Genomic DNA, 16633 nt, shown 5'->3' on the forward strand with positions numbered 1-16633 from the left:
TGACCGGGAAGTTGTTCTGTGAGGGGACAGCTTGGCCATGCTACCAGTCTTCCCTTGTTGGGAACTGAGAGAATACATGCAGCTCATTTTGGAGAGGTCAAGGCTCAGCAGTAGATCATGTGCTTTCCATGTGGAAGGTCCCAGATTCTGTGTCGAATCTCTCTGCTTTGAAATGTCACTAACAGTAGGTTTTGGGAGGGATTTGTCTCTTTATGAGACCTTACCAAGCTTTGGCCAGTCAGTGTAGGCAAAGTTGGCTTCATAAGTTCAGTTCTCCATGTGAACCACCTGCAACCTAAATCATGCACTAGAATCTTCTCCAAGGTACAGAGTTTCTGCATCAGAACTGTGGGGAGTCTTTGAAAGTCAAGTTCATGTGGAAACAGCTCTGAATAAAGGATGGAAGTTAACTGTTGTAATTTGAAGGAGGAATGGTGAAGTACCTTATAAATGAATTAATGCCTGCTATTTCATCACTACTAGTGTCAGAAATATATACAAGACTTCCTGGTATTCTTGAAACATAAATAGACTTTCAGGGAAACATGGGAGCTGGCTTTCTCATTCAGTGGATTATTCTTACCCTTACAAATGCCAAATATCAATTTACACAAGATGCTGGAGGGAGATCAACCCTTTTCACCAGAGCATTTTCAAAGTCTAAAATCATCACACATGAAGCTGTCATTTACCCCAAGGAAGAAAATATATAGACATCTTACAGATACGTACCCGCATGTTTTCCATTGCAGGACACATAGCAAAATTAAACAAATAACTTTTCCCAATGATTGTATTTATTTCAGCCAGAATTAGCCTACATGATGGCATAGAAAAAAAATGCAATTCTACCCAATAGAACAATACATTCAGGATACATGAGTGTGTAGATGGCACTCTGTTCTGGCTTTGATAGTTGATGACATAGTCCAGATTCTGGGTTCTTCATTGCAGAAGGCGTGGGTAGAAGGTAGCTGTACTGAAGGTGGATTTGAACTGCCTCATGGTGAAGCTGCCAACCCAAAGAAGCAGCCCTTCTGTTATCTTGAGGAGGTGTTAACCTGAAATCTTGTCCCTGATTCAATGCACCCACAACCTGACAGCTTGCCCCTGATTCAATGCACCCACACCCATAGGTTTTAACTAGGAATGTGTCTGATATTCTATTAATGTAAATCTCTCTTGTTTTCAAGGCAGAATTGATGTATTAGGAATTCTCCAGTTTTTCATTGGTCCTTTCTGCACAATACAAATAAAACACCTTGCAGATATTTTAAAAAGAACCGTTTTGGCTTTTTTTTTGTTTACATAACATGGACAAATAAAGCGTCAGCAGGGAAAGCAATCCCCCCCCCCCGATTTTCCGCTCAGTTTCCACTGAGCACTTCACACCTGCCATTTTCTGCCCACTTCAGGAGGATCCATACTGCCATTTGCAGAACGTTCACATGACATCATAGCTTCAAAGATATCTGATTTAAAACAAAAAAGGGGGGAAATGACATGTGCACAGGATCGCCAGGAAAAATGAACTTCATTTATGAACTTTATACACTGAAATGATGCATGAATGAGCTGCAAGCAGAGGCAATTCTGGCCCTTTCCGCACGGGCGATATACAGCGGCCCAGGGATGGCAAAAATGCTGTCCCTGGGTGGCTGTTCGCGCATCCTGGCCGTCCGAAAGTGGCGTGAAGCTGCCACTTTTAACCTTGCAAAACAAGCGAGGTTTTTGCAAAGGAGCGCCTTCCCAGCAGTGTGTTGCGAACCGCACCACTGGGAAGACGCTGCTTCCCCCATCACCTCCACTCACTGTCATGTCCAGCTTCGCCCTGGAGGGCTGCAGGGACCCTCCCACACTGCCCTCCGACCCCTGGAGGTCAGAGGGCAGCGTGGGTGGGTCCATGCAGTCCTCCAGGGCGATGCTGGACATGACAGTGAGTGGAGGGGGCTGTGGGGGGAGTGGGGGCCACTCGCAAGCTAGTGTGCAAATGGTCCCAGAGCCTCCATCAGCATAAATTATGCTGGTGGAGGCTCGTTTCTGCCTGTGTGCGGAAAGGGCCTCTCTGAGAGAACATTGAGCAAATGGCAGCAGCACAGAGTCTCCTGAAGAGGCTGGAAAATGGCAGGTGCGAGCTGCTCAGTGTAAACTGAAAAGAGGGCAGAAAATAAGATGTCTCCTTCTCTCTGCACAGCAAGAGACTTTTCAAAGCAACTTCAGGGGAAAACAAGATTGCTTATTTAGCATTTTTTGAAAAACCTCGGTTGAGCTGAATTAAAAAATCCTGAAAATATTTTGCAGAAAAACCGTGCGCAATTCCTCCCCAAAATGCGTCTTTCAGCATCTTGAAGACATTTTATCTGTGCTGTGCAGAAAGGGTCAACAATCTTATGAGGAAGGTTAGGTGTAGAAAGACTGGCTCACTGGGTGAAGTCTTAAACCTAGACCTTCTGGGCTTTGAGTCCAGCTGTAACCAATGCAGAAACCTGTTGTGAATTTCAACTTCTTCAGTTAGGAATGTGAAGCATGTGTAACCTCAGCTTGTGGGTTCTGTGGGGCAGTACTTGGAAGGAGTTGCAAAGAACCAAATTTACAGTTTACTTCTCTTTACAAATAACATTAAACATCAACATTTAACATTAAATTCAAGGTCCTGTTCAGGTTGCATTTCAAGTCCTTCTAGTTACAGGCTACTGATACTGCCAAGTCCAATTCTTCTTTGCAAGTGGGTTGGCTCCTGAAGACTCCAAGGGCTTGATGAACAGGATGCAACATGATGAAGGTTTCCAGGAGAACTCTCACCCATTACAACCACAAAAAGAAACCCTGAAACAATAAACTCCAACATTTACAACATAGCAAAAACAAACAACTACCTTCCCAGTAGTTCCCAATAATATTGCAGTTTACCTTAACAAGGTGTTAAGGGCTTATAGAAATCAAGGTCCGAGTCTGGTAGCCTTGTCTTCTCCAAAGAGCTCTGCAGCCTTTCTGCTGCTCTGAGTCTCCACCCCCTTACTGGTTCAACCCATTCTGGGCATGGGGGTTACACATGCACCAAATTTTATATTCTCCCCTAAGACTGTGTTTCCATTATGAGATGTGGGGGTAATACTGGCTGGACACTACCATATTTCACAGCAGCTCTTCTGGAACTGTGGCACACTCACCGTTGACTTTGTCATGTACTCGCAACTAACAGCTTTCACGATCGCTCTGATTCTTTTGCTGTCGTTGGCATTTAATCAAACTCAGCAGCTGTTTATAGCAATTACTATAAAGCAATAGACATTATCCCTTAACTAACTGTCTTATTAATATAGGTAGTTACACAGCTATTTCATAGTTAGTCTTAAATAACTGCCTTTAATTATTTTATTAACATAAATAACCATCTCAATAAATTTCAATTAAATGCACATGCAAGAAACAATTTAAAGCATCACACTAAATTGCATCTGGTTACTGTCGTTTAAATTAATGGCACTGCATCAGTCAGTTAAAATGCAACCTTAAGTTATTTGGGTAATGGGTTTTTTTGTGATCAGAATAGGAGAATGGGGTACAACCAAAAGGGGGAGAAAGAAACAGAAATTTTCATACCTGGGAAGAAGGGAAGCTCCTGGATTGGTTCTTGTATTGCACAGAACTCTACCGGGTAAAAGTTTAGAAAATAAATAAATAAAATAAATAGTTTGCCCTGAATTCCACTTTTCATGAATTCTGGCTTAATTAGGACAATTTCTAACATTAATTTTGGAATTGAAACATATACAGTTTGTTGCAGGTAGGAGTTCAGCTGAAGTTGTTCTTTCCTCTGCATTACCCATGTGTGCACATTGATAAAAAGCTGCAATCAAGCAAACGTGATGTGATTATACATATAATTGTATTAAGATTGTTTTGATGCCATGTTTTACTGATGTGTCCATGAGTCCTAAGGCATGGGGGCAGGGGGGTTTGACACAGAATGCATCTTGATAAAATTGCAGATATGATCACATCAAGATTGCTTGACTTGCAGTGTATTGCATGTGCTCATTGTTACCATGGCGGGGTGGGGTGGGGATGACACAAATGTGCTGAAGAAACAGTGGAAACCGCTGATGCATAGCAGTCTGTAAAAAAAATTGAAATAAAAATGGAATGTGCAGGATTCCTAATACAAATGGTTCCACTCCAGAAATAAGAGGATATAATTTAGAATTCCAAAATCTGGAGTGAATTTTGGATGAAGAAATTTGTGGAAGATATCCTATTTATGATTACTTTCTTTCAGATCCTGAAAGTTTCATTTTGATTATAGAAATGCACAGAGGAATATGTTGATTTTGAAAGAAAGAGTTGTTCAGATTTAAGAATGGTAAGAGGCTGCATCCTTTGATACAGATGTACACCTATTCACTGCTCTGCGGAAGTGGGTACTTAGAAATATAATATCTTAAGTGTGAGAAATCATGCACTGGGTAAACTTTTGCCTGAACTTTCTTTGTGGCCAAAACATACACATACATATGTTACCAGGTAGGTATACGTCTGTGTCCACACAAAAAAGTTTCCTCCACAACTGTACACAAATAAAATAATTGCAAGAAATTTATGTCTGAATTTCAAATCTAGAGGACAGTGCAGTATATACTGAACAAGAACTTCAACCTCTGACACACCACAAATATATCTATGCCGGGTGACCTAAGAGCACCATCCTGCTAATATGGCCAGTTACATAGTCTGAAAATGAATAGCTGTAAAGGCTGATCTTAGGTAATAAAATACGATGTTGGAACAATAACAGGCTCTGTTATGATCCTCTTTGAACCATTTAAAAGGGTAATATGTGGTCTATGAGAGATACATTTATGTTGCAGAAACTATTTCCCCACTCTGGCTGTTTCACCTTGGAAGGAGTCACCAACCTTATTCTTAACTGGGTGAAATCCAGTGACAGCCTAAACTTTCAAGGACATCCCTCCCTTTCACTAGATCGCTTCTCCAAACATTCCCTCAAAAGTCCTCAAATGTTTGGGAATCTCCATATTTTCAACTGAAATTTCAGTGAATTTTTTCAGTGAAATTCTGGTTGCCATGCTTATTTGTGTAGATTAAATCCAGCACCTAGAATTATTTGCTAATACTGCAAGTTACCTTTGAATCTTATCAGTGCATCTTCCTTGTCTTTTGACATTTATGCAGTCTGGAATCTGGAAAGCTCTGTGTTTGGACAACTAAATTATTGCTTGTCAGTTCAGCACTGAATGAGAGACAGGTGTTTTGTTTCAGGGTAACACTCCATTCAGATGGTCGAGCTCACACTCTTGTTTTGCCTCTGTGCTCCTCTGCTGCTGCTGTCAGATCAGACACCCCACAGTGAATTCCTACATGATCATGCACAACTACTCCATCAAATGTACATATGTTAACATTTAAAAAAGGAATAATTGAGGAAAGTCATTTTTGACATGAAATTTTGAAGCAAGCAAAATTAAGAAATTACTGAGATAGTAAGAGTGCAATTACACTGCCACCCAAAGATAGTCAATGTTGGGGTGAAATCTGATGGTTAAACCAGGAAGTACACATAAAATGTTCATAGCTAGATAGAAATGCCTTGTAGTATAATCCTTCACATTGACTGGGCTCAAATAATAATCATTATAGCATGGGTTCTAACTAGCATGAGTAGAGTTAGAGGAAAGCAATTTCCCCTGCAGCCTTTTATGCCCCCCTACCATAGTGAAACTTCTTCAGGTTGGTAGACCCAAAGAGTGAGAGGCTGCCTAGGGGTCTGCAGCAGGAAGAAGCAATTGGACAATTTGCCTTCTCCTTCTCTGCAACCTGAAGAGCCATTACAAATATGTATGGATCTTTAGGTGAAGGAAGTCCTCCTGTGCAAGTACTGCATCATTGTTGACCCATGGGGTGATGTCACCTCATAACACTTAGTAGGCAGACTATGATCACAGGGTAGTTTGCCATTGCCTTCTGTGACGTTTACCAACACTTACCCTTATTTTCTGCAAGCAGCACACAAGGTGTTAGGTCAGGACTGCTTGTGATTGGCTGGCTGAACAAGACAAAATTCTAAAGGCTATGTGAGTTTTTGAGGGGCATTCTAATCTGAGTGCTAGAGTGGTTGAGAGGTTTTATCAGAGTGAGCTTGTGAATGGGTGTGTGGCAATTGGGCTCCATTCTGAAATGGTTACACTGCTCTGTTTGAGGGACTGGAGATTAAACGGAGAATCTGTACCATGTCCCTGGTGAAAACAAAAACAGTGACACTAAATCAGCACATGGGTATCTTGGTTGTTTTCCTCTGAGGAAAACCCCACTCAGATACTAAGCAGAGAAGCTTATGAGAGTGTGGGATTTTGAATATAGAAATTAGAAGAGGAATTGGCTTCCTGAGGGATAGCTGGAATTCCTGGTCCTTGAAGCAATATGTGGGCTAGACTTGTTTAGTAGAAAAGATTGTCTGCAAACTGTTGGTTAAGGAACTGTTTCTGAAATATTTACCAGAGGTCTTGAAAAGGAAAGTATTTTCAATCTATTACTAAAACCAACTGAATATAGTGTCACCAAAACTGGTATGTGTCTGTTTCTTTAAAAATAATTGAATGAAACACTTTGAAGACAGTAAGCTAGTGACTTGAGCCAAACTAGTAGCACTTCTGAAGAGAGATATTGTAACTACTTGTGTATAAGAACTACTCTATACCCGCCTCTTGTTTATCAATAGTTGTTCCTTCGCCAACATTCATTTTTCTTGTAAATAAAATGTTCTTGTTCCATAGTTTTTACTTTTAAAAGCCTCTGGTGCCTGCTGTTTATTTTCTGTCAGAGGGAAAGGGGTTATTTTTGTGTTCCCTCAGAACACTTTTCTCCTCCTGAGCAGTTGAAGAACATTAATTACTGTTTAATAATAAATATAAAGGTGGAAGAAGAAAAAGTGAGCAGAAATAAAATAAAATCACACCATTCATTATACTGCATCGTCATATTAACAGACCAGAGGGTGTGATGGATTAGACTGTTATATGGTTAATTTGAAAAGGTGCAGTTCAGCCAGAGCAGGAGCACCAAGCAGTCTGATTGGCTGGCTGAAATGCAGTAACCAGGAGCCACAGATAGGATGTGCTGGCTCATATAAAAGCTCGAAAAGCCTGTCAGAAACTCAAAAAGAGTTTGAGGACTTGGGAGATTTCAGAGTTTGGAAAGCAGTTTGTGAGCTTGTGTGACACACAGTTTGTATCAGTCCTCAGGCCCAGTCACGAGATATTGTCTAAAGGCAGAGAGAGCCAGAGACAGAGGGAGAACAGCTAGGGGGGCAGTGTTCTCAAAGAGATCTCAAAGGCTGAGAGAAAACAGACTTGTTTTCACTAAAGGCTAGGAGGCCTGGTGGTGATGGAAAACAAGAGGGAAGCTTATCTCACAGGGATACTCCTAAGACCATGTAGAGGGCTTGGCTATTGTCTCAAGAGGAGACCTCACCTAGATACTGGAGCTGGCAGAGTTAAATGTGGGTTTTGTGAAACCCCAGAGCTTATTCTGTCCCAAGCCAGTGTGAGTTCCCTTTGGTGTTAAGTGTGGGAGTTTTAGGAGAGCATTCAGACTGTGTTGAATAGGTTTACCCTAAACAGAGACACCTGTGTGTGTGTGACGTTATCTGGAAACTGAAACATCCATATTTAAGTGAAGCTATATCTTGTAATTGAAACAGCCATTTAAGAGAAACTGCATTTGCTCTGTAACATCTAAGTAAATATCTGCCTAAAGAAACCAGAAACACTTAAGTATCTCTCTGTAACAACAACCTGAAAAGAAAGCTAGTAAAATAAAATCTAGTTTTGTTTTATCTTTCAAAGGCCTCTCTAAGTTCAATTTTTACCTCAGAATGTGGCAGCATCACTGCTAATACTGCATATACTTTAACCACAGGCCAAGGAAAGTCTGGCCTTGTCATATGCCCCAAGCAAACCATAAGAGGTTCCCTATGCCAAGTACCCTTTGGTTGATGATTGTTATAAGGTTGATTAATAGTCTCTTCAGTGCTTGAGAGATTCCAGGTTCTCACCCGTTTTCTACTCCCTCCTCAACAACCTACAATGTGCCAACCAAGTATCATAGTTAATTAGGGTCTAACCAGCCAAAGCTTCTTGAACCATCTATATTAAGAATATTTGGCAGCACAGACTTTAACTATAAGGGGTGGGGGTGGGGGAACCCTTTACTCCCAAAGCAATCATAGCATGCTTCTTCTGCTTAATTCCTATTTGACCTAGTGGCTTTTGGTTTCTTCTGCACTGAAACAAACATCAGAGGGTGTCTCATCTGGTTTGACCCCAAATCTTGTCATATATGAAATAACAATGTCTTCTGAGCATGTACAGAGTACCTTTCCCCTCATCTCCAAACAACCAACTGCAACCTATTCCCATTCTCTTAGAATTAAAAATGTCTTTATGTCCACACAAACTTAAGCCTCAGCACTTCCCTTTTTAGAAATAATTAAGTACTAAAGAAAGGGAAGACAATCCAAAATTTGAAACTAGGTATGGGATGGGAACCCATCCACATGTCAGAGGGAAGAAGTGTAGGTTGAAGTATCTGTTACTTCACTTGAGCAGATTTCCAATGTAAGCAATTTCCTCTCTGTCAAAGATACCATCTGTGCAGCGTACTTCTACTTTAGAACACAATCAAGGGCTGTTTTTATCAAAACACTAGCAGGGTGCCCGCTACAGGGAGTTGAGAAAAGCGGAACGCAGAAATGCAAATACTCCACCCATAAGAAATGCAAAGAACTCCACCCGTAAGACGGTTGTGGCCAGTAATACTTGGAGCGTCCTACTTAGGGCCTCGATACCTCCTGTGTGAGCCATGGTGCAGTCATGGTGCTGGAGTCCTGGTTTGAGGCTTCCTGTCCTGTGGTAGACCTGTCCATGCACTTTGAATGTTGGCATGAAATTGCTCTCTTTCACTTGTCTGTTGTCCTGAGGGTGACATTCAGCATGCTCCCGCACAGACTGTGTGTGAATTTTGGTGTGACAGTGCGCATGCTTCAGCACAACCTATGTGTTGAGGAGTGCTGTGTTAGAAGGCAGATGGCGCAGCAGTGGAGCATGTTCTCCCTTTAGCGGTTTCAGCAGAAGGAACAGGTTCCTACGTGCTGAGGAGCGCGGTGTTAGACAGGGCCCCTGTGAATCGCTACATGTTGGTGATCACAGCATCTGCATGAATTTGTTGCATCCCCCTGTAGTGGTTGCAGCAGAAGGAACAGGTTGCTGTTGGATAGCAGGGCACCCGTGGTTCGCTACGTGTTGGTGAGAGCTGTGTCTCTGTGAATTTCAGGGTGATAGTCAGCATAGTTCTGTACAGTGAGTTTGTGAACTGAGGGGTGACCCCATGTAGCTTTGTTTCCTCTGGCAGCGTGCCCAAGGTGGAGTGGCGGGGTGGGTTTCTGTATATTTTTGCAGCAGCTTTCTGGCGCTTCGTCTACAGTATTGTGTAATGCAATGTGTAAAGTTGCTGTGTGTATTTGAAGGCATCGCGACTCAGTGGACTCAAAGCTTGTACTGCCTGTTGTTTTGGTGGAGCAGTACCACAGCTGAGGTCGATGGGGATAGTCGAGTTAGAGCAGCAATGTGGCCGTCACTGAAAAGTCCTGTGACAGGAAGCTGTAGATGTAAATGCAGAGTACCAATCACTGTTTGAGTGAGTGACTCATCAGAGGAACTGGGAAGCCAGCTGAAGTCCCTTGGTGCTCAACTCATCCACGGAATGTTCAGGCAGATATGCAGAGATAAATAGGAAAAACAGTAAATAGCTAATATCTCGAGTTGAATTCAATATTTTTGGAAATCCTTTCTTATTGAGCGCCTCCGGCACATGAGGAGCCGGTGTGCCAAATTTCAAGTGCGTAGGTTCAGCGGTTTTTGAGTTGTGTTGGCGAGTGAGTCAGTGAGTGTAATTCACTTATATAGAGAGAGATAAAGGAGGAGAGAGGCTGCAGTAACTGAATCAAAATAAGAATGACTAGAATTAGGAATGATTAGGACATTTTATTAGAGTGGATTTTGTCATCAAAACTTAGTTTCCTTCCCTCCATTGCTGGACCCCTGTTCAGGTCATAGCCTAACCTATGAGAGATCCTATGGACAAATGTTATGATTTTTCCCTGGTAGATGTTCAAATCACACAAAAAACATGGTCCCATAGGTATACAGTACTTGAGGTGGCTAAAGTGCACACACATCCAGGACTTGGGGGAAAAATCCTTGGTCAACAAGGAAATAGGTTTGGTGTTAATCCTTTGGGGTTTGCTCCTTGAAGTTCCCCAAAATTCTACAGAATGTCATTGGAGTGAAATCCTGGCAATAAAGATACAGCAAATAGTAATCAGGAGAGATGAGGGAGGATGTGGTTATTCCTTACCGAAGGGTTGGATGAGGCGGCTTGTATAGCCCCTTCCAACTCTCATGATTCTATGATAACACTGCAGAATATCCCATGTAGGTTGCATTTGCCAGGTGCGGACTGAGTCTCTCATGGATCTGTGGCTCACTGTGTAAATACTCCTGTTCAATCTTTTCTGCACCTTTTACACATCCTTAAGTATGGGAGCAATAAATTTTATGTGCGCCACAAGGTGGGTTACGTTCAGTGAAATCATGTGGTGATATCCCAGATTTCTCCTCTGTCCCACTTGGCAAAGCATCATTTTCTGTCCTTGATAGCTGTATCCTAGCAAAGCAGATCTGGTAATTTCAACTGCCATACTGAATGCTGTGTGCCTTTGTCCATGCAAATGAAGCCTTAGAGTTCAATGATGCCTCTCCACCCCCCTCCCCATTATCCTGCCCAGCGACTCAAGAATTCTCTCTGGAGTTGGCTAGCAGCAGACACATCACTGCCAATGCTTTGCTGGCTCTCTGGCACCTGGCCAAGCTCTGGACCTTAATTCCTTTGTTTATGCCATTAAGCGAGTATGCAGAGGCCAACAAAACACCAGCATCAACGGGCTGACCTGCCAGCAACCTCGCCAGTGACCTGGAAGGATCACCTTCTTGCTTGAAGAGGTTAAGGGACTCATTTAATTTTGAGCCTTAAGCTGGATTTGAACTGCGGTTTTCAGAAGAGAAAAGCCAATGTTATCTCCCCCTCCCCCCCTGACACACACAATTCTTCTTTTTATCCACTAAGCTACTCATGGCTCCCATTTCATGGGACTTATAACATCACAATATCAGCAAATCACTGAGATTTTAACCTGGTGTTCTACTTTCTTCTGTTCTGTAATTACAATCAGTCTAAGATAGTGAAGGGAGAGTAGTGAGGTGCTGAATGCAATAGTTTGCCCCACTAGTAGGTAATTGAATTAGGGTATAAGGAGACAGATAAGCAAGGGGTAATAAACATGGAGAGAATGAACAGCAGTGGCAATCAGATCTGGGGAGTGGTTGTACCCTTTGTGTCTTGTCTGGACTGGAACTAAAAAGGAACATGAAAAATGGTTGAAGATTGTTACACACTTGGTCAGTTCTGATATTGGTTTAGTTAAGAGCCGTTTTACACATTAAAAGGAACAGGGCCATATAAAAGAAGCTGGAGGTAGATAGAACTCTGGACTGTACCACGTCAGACAGCATGTGGGGAAATTATATGTTTTTACTCTTTCCATGTAGTAAGCTTGCATACCGAGGATAAGAATTTAAAATAATGTGCTCTGTTCTTTGTGGTGGGCCAGTATAGTACTTACAGGAAGGCTTTTTTTAAAAAATGAGGAAGTACTTAACCTCCCTACAATAGGAAACACTACCCCTGCCAATAGGTTGTAGTATAATTCATCATTCCAGCTCCTTAGCCCATCATCTCCATCTGTGTAATATGTACTGTGGCTCTGAGTGTTGTTGTGAAGGTGTTCTAAAAATAAGAAAACTGCTTTGATAGTTTATACTGGCCGATTACGGACAGGGGAGCTTACCTCCTCTTTGCCCTGCTGTGGCATCAGGTGCGCCCCTGAAGTGCTCTTGTTTTCTGTGGGGAAAGCCAAGAGCAACAGTAGTAGGCATGCAGCAATGTCCTTGTACATTGGTACAAGGAAGTTTGCCATGCATCACTTTCTCTTTGATAGTTTACACACAACAACTTCCTTGTACATCAGTGCAAGGACGTTTACTGCACCAGGGTTCAGTTGCCAGCATGCTGGGGGCGGGGCCTCCTGCACAATCAGCCACAATGTTGGGCTTTGGGCAGAGTTTAAGTTGTCAATCTGTTTGTCAGAGATCTGATGGCACTAGATCTGGAAAAAGAGCATGTGTGCCAAAATGTAGTTTTGACAATGCATATATGGAAGTAGGCAGAAAATGGTGGCAAGGGAGCATGGATTAGGGTTTCCAAGTCCCTCCTGGCAACCAGAGGAGTGTTAAGGGAAGTGGGTTCGGGGGCAGTGATCAGCATCCCCTGCATGATGATGTCACATATGGTTTAAGTGGAAGTGCTGGCATCACATGGGGGGGGCAACACTTGCAACAAACCCCTCTGGTTTGCATAGGGATTTTGGGGAGAGCACTAGATCCTGGTGCTTCTGCATATACTGGACACAACATCATCACAAAGAGGACCCAATATCTCCCCTCATGCTTCCACTGTCTACCAGCTGAGTGTCAGTGGGCAGCAGAACAAATCAGCAGGCAATTGCCTGCCATTATTGGGAACCCTAGGATGGATGTATTACTGGAGTACACAGAACCATGTCAGACTCACTCATACATGATCTCAAAAGTCACTCAGTTATGATGGAGACAGACATGTGGTAGTTTAGAGAGGTTTGACAAGGGAAGGGGGAAAGGTGAAACGGCAGGAGGAATGTTTAGGTAAATTATGCTTCATCTCAGAGCTAGCAGACGTCTGTATATTCCACCAGCCCCTACATGATCTCATGGTGATGCAGATTCAGTTCTTGGTGGACTTTGTTTTTGGTGGTTTACACTAAGTTCTGTGAGACACATGTCAGAAAGCCACTGAAAGGGGGAAACCTGCTTCTCAATCCAGATATTGGGATTCCCCAATATCACCAGTGATCCCACTCCCAATAGTGTCCCTCCATGGACACTTTTAATTTCCCTCAAGTGAACTGCTGCCAGTCAGTCAGCCCTATTTTGGAAAAGTGGGCCTGCCCTATGCCAAATCCGATAACCACATTAATGGATTGGGAAGGTACAGAATAGGAATGTTTTAGATTTATTATCACTGCTGTTTTGACCCCACAATTTCCATTACAATTTTCCTTCTCTCTTGTGCAAATTCACAAATTTGTTTTTAGGCCCATTTTGTTTTGCTATTCATTGCATTGTACACATTTTTAACAATAATTCCACATTGATATATATACACACACACACACACACACACACACACACACACACACACACACACACACAAACACCCTAGTGTACATCACATAGATAAGTTCTGTATACAATTTTAAAATACCAAAAGCATCCACAATACGAACAAAGCTACAAAACAGGGGGGGGGGGACCAGAAAATTGAAACTATGGATGAAAAATAGCAATGAAATCGGGAACATTCACTCATCCCTAATGGGGAGTAGATGGGGAGTAGGGTTGGGGAAAATACTATGGCTCTCCTCTCTCCTTGCCTCAGCCTATCAGTCAGTGATCCTTTAGCTAGTAATAGTATTAATTTCAGACTATGCAAAAAATGCCCATAAATGTACTCTGGCTTCATTTCAGTTGCAGATAAAGATGAAGGGGTTATGCCAGCCATTCCTTGATGAATGTCAATCCCCCCCCACCCCTACACACACACCACTTTCTACTATCCTTGCTTTAAGTCTAGCTGCTCATCTAGAGATTGGCTGCCCTCTCATTGTACTTGTGCTGGGTTATTATAATAATGTACATCTCTCTGTACTGTAAATAAAGCACAAAGGAATGACCTCCTGGTTTGGCAATGCAAGTTCAAAGCCCGGAGACTCTGTGAGGCTGTCATCTTTTGTTTCTGATGCATGTCGATAAAACTATGCCTTTTTAAAAAAATCTATGACTGCTATCATGCAGAATATGAACAAATAATAGAGTGGGGGATGCTCCTGGGATGGCTTTTAGTGGCAGGGTATTCTCGGAGAGTTCTGTCCAAGAATAATCTAGTAAAAATGTGGACAGAGAACCATCGACCTCCGCTTTCCCCTGAACATATGCAGCTCTGATCAGTCTGGAATTTCAAGAAAAACAAGGTCTTGAACCCTAATCCTCAGACACATAACAAAGCACACTTCACAGCTGCGATGCACGGCAACTATCAGCTCCGAGGCCTGAGTAGGTCCCAAGACAATGCCTCTTTTATCACCCAGAGGACAAATATCTAGACAGCAATATTTTCTGCATGAATGCTCCGAGCATCTCGCGTAACTCCTGACTGAAAGGGAAAACTGAGCCGAGAGTGTTTGCTGAGTGATCATTTTAATTTACTACTTGATGTAAATCTAAATGAACTGACACCCGGCTTGAGATGGACAGAAAACAATCATCATGAAGAAGAAAAAGAGGGAAAAGGAAAAAAAAGGGGGGGGGGAGATAGAAGGGTAATATTGCAATATCATTTGAGTGGCAGAGGTTTAACCAAGTTTAGCAAGGACCCTGTAATACACAGGGAGATGGGGTGTGAGTTCTGTTTCCGCAACTTGATTTCCATAATAAGTTCTGTAATTCATTTTTTTCACAGTTGATTTATTAAACTGTGGGAACAATGGAGGGCTAGAAATGGGCACTGGTTTGAAAACATTTCATTATGCAAAAGCACAAATAACATGACACCCCAAGTGAAAATGTTTTCCGACCACACTAGTCAAGATGCTGGTATCTGAGGAAGAGGGAGAATATACAGGTAACTTTAAATGGAGTTTCAAATGCTCCTTTTTAGTGATGCAACACTGAGGGTAATCTTACTGTGAACAATACATTTAGGGTGGGGAAGGATTACAGTCTATGCTGTACTGCTGTTGCCAGCCGAATGGAATCTACAATTTGATTGTCAGGATTCCAAGCCATAGAGGATAATCATCTAAACCTTTGTGCTTCAATGATATAAAGTATAACTGCACAGAAATCAATATGTCATTTCTCATCACTCTTGACATTAATTCATGGTTTCTCTGACCAAAGTTGTGAAGGAAATGCTTCCTTGTTGTGAAGGGAATGATTCTTCATCAGCACAGTCAGAGGTTGTGCCGGTATCGTCTGGAAGGAAATACACAGACACCTTGCCTCAGTGAACAGCTCCAGCTGCCCCGTGGGGCTGTTATTGAGAATCAGGGGCTCATGTGGTATCAATACAGTTTGTAAGTGCTTGCATTCATAGTACAATGCCTCTACTGTGCATGCATATTCATGGAACAGGAAAAGGCTGCCACATAACCTCATATGGGGGAAAGGAGAATTTCATAAGCCACTTTGGATCCCCCAAATAATAAAATAAAAAAATATATATAATATCTTGGTGCGGACAGACAAGATGATAGCTGACACAGTGATAAATTTACAGTGCAATCATATGCAGAATTACTCCACTGTAAGGATATTGATAACAATGGCCTTAGAGTGGAGTAATTCTCCATAGGATTGCACTGTTGTTAGAGTTATTATACCACACTTTTAGGATGCTTCCCCAGCACAGCTTCTAAATACCTAGTTCTAGATCTTTACAATTGGCAGGGACAGTCTTAGTTATTCTAGAGTCCTGTGCAAAAGTCCCGCATAGGGCACCAGAATGCTTCGCCACAAGGAATGAGTGACCACAGCCCCATGCCTTCAAAGGAGGGGAAAAGAAGAAAATCAGGCTCCTGCTTGCCCATTCCCTGTCTAGGACACTGGCCTCTGGCTTCCTGCCTCACCCTATGAGGCCAGTGTCCTAGGCAGGGAATGGGCAAGCAGTAGCAGGAGCCTGCTCTTCTTCTTTTCCCCTCCTTTGAGGGCATGGGGCTGTGGGCAGTCAGGGGCCTTTAACCACCCCCGGCAATTGCATCTGTTTGTTTTGCCTTTTCCCTTTTTGATAGCACCGAGAAGGTTGTGATGGGCAAAGAGGACCAAATTCTTCTCACACACACAAAAAAATGTCTAGAGCAGCTGTTGCTTCCAGACTCTACAGCAACTGCCATGGAAGACACCTATTTTTCTTAAAATGCTTTGGATGGACTTCTTTGCTGGCTTCATATCCTCCAATTCTAGCAGGATGGTAAAGTTTGGTAAGGTCACTAAAACTTTGGCAGGGCTGCGGTTTTACTAGCAGATGTGCTAATCGTCCCGCACGGAACTGATTGTAAGATTAATGAAGGGTTTTCCAGTGTTTAAAAGCAATGATTATTTTCTTAAGAAGCAAAGATTATTTTCTTAAGAATTAGCCCACCCTTCTGCCCAAGAGTTCAGAGGATCAAGCATGGTTTTCCCTTGCCTATTTTATCCTCGAAACAACTCTGTGAGGCAGGTCAGGCTAAGGGAGCATGACTGGCCTGAATATTGTTGCAGAGTAGGCATTTGAGTCGAGTCTCTGAGTCCTTGTATAAATCAAGTCCTTGTATAAAGCATTGTATAAATCAAGTCCTTGTATAAAGCAT

This window comes from Sphaerodactylus townsendi, linkage group LG01 (assembly GCF_021028975.2).
Source record: "Sphaerodactylus townsendi isolate TG3544 linkage group LG01, MPM_Stown_v2.3, whole genome shotgun sequence".
Lineage (NCBI taxonomy): Eukaryota > Metazoa > Chordata > Lepidosauria > Squamata > Sphaerodactylidae > Sphaerodactylus > Sphaerodactylus townsendi.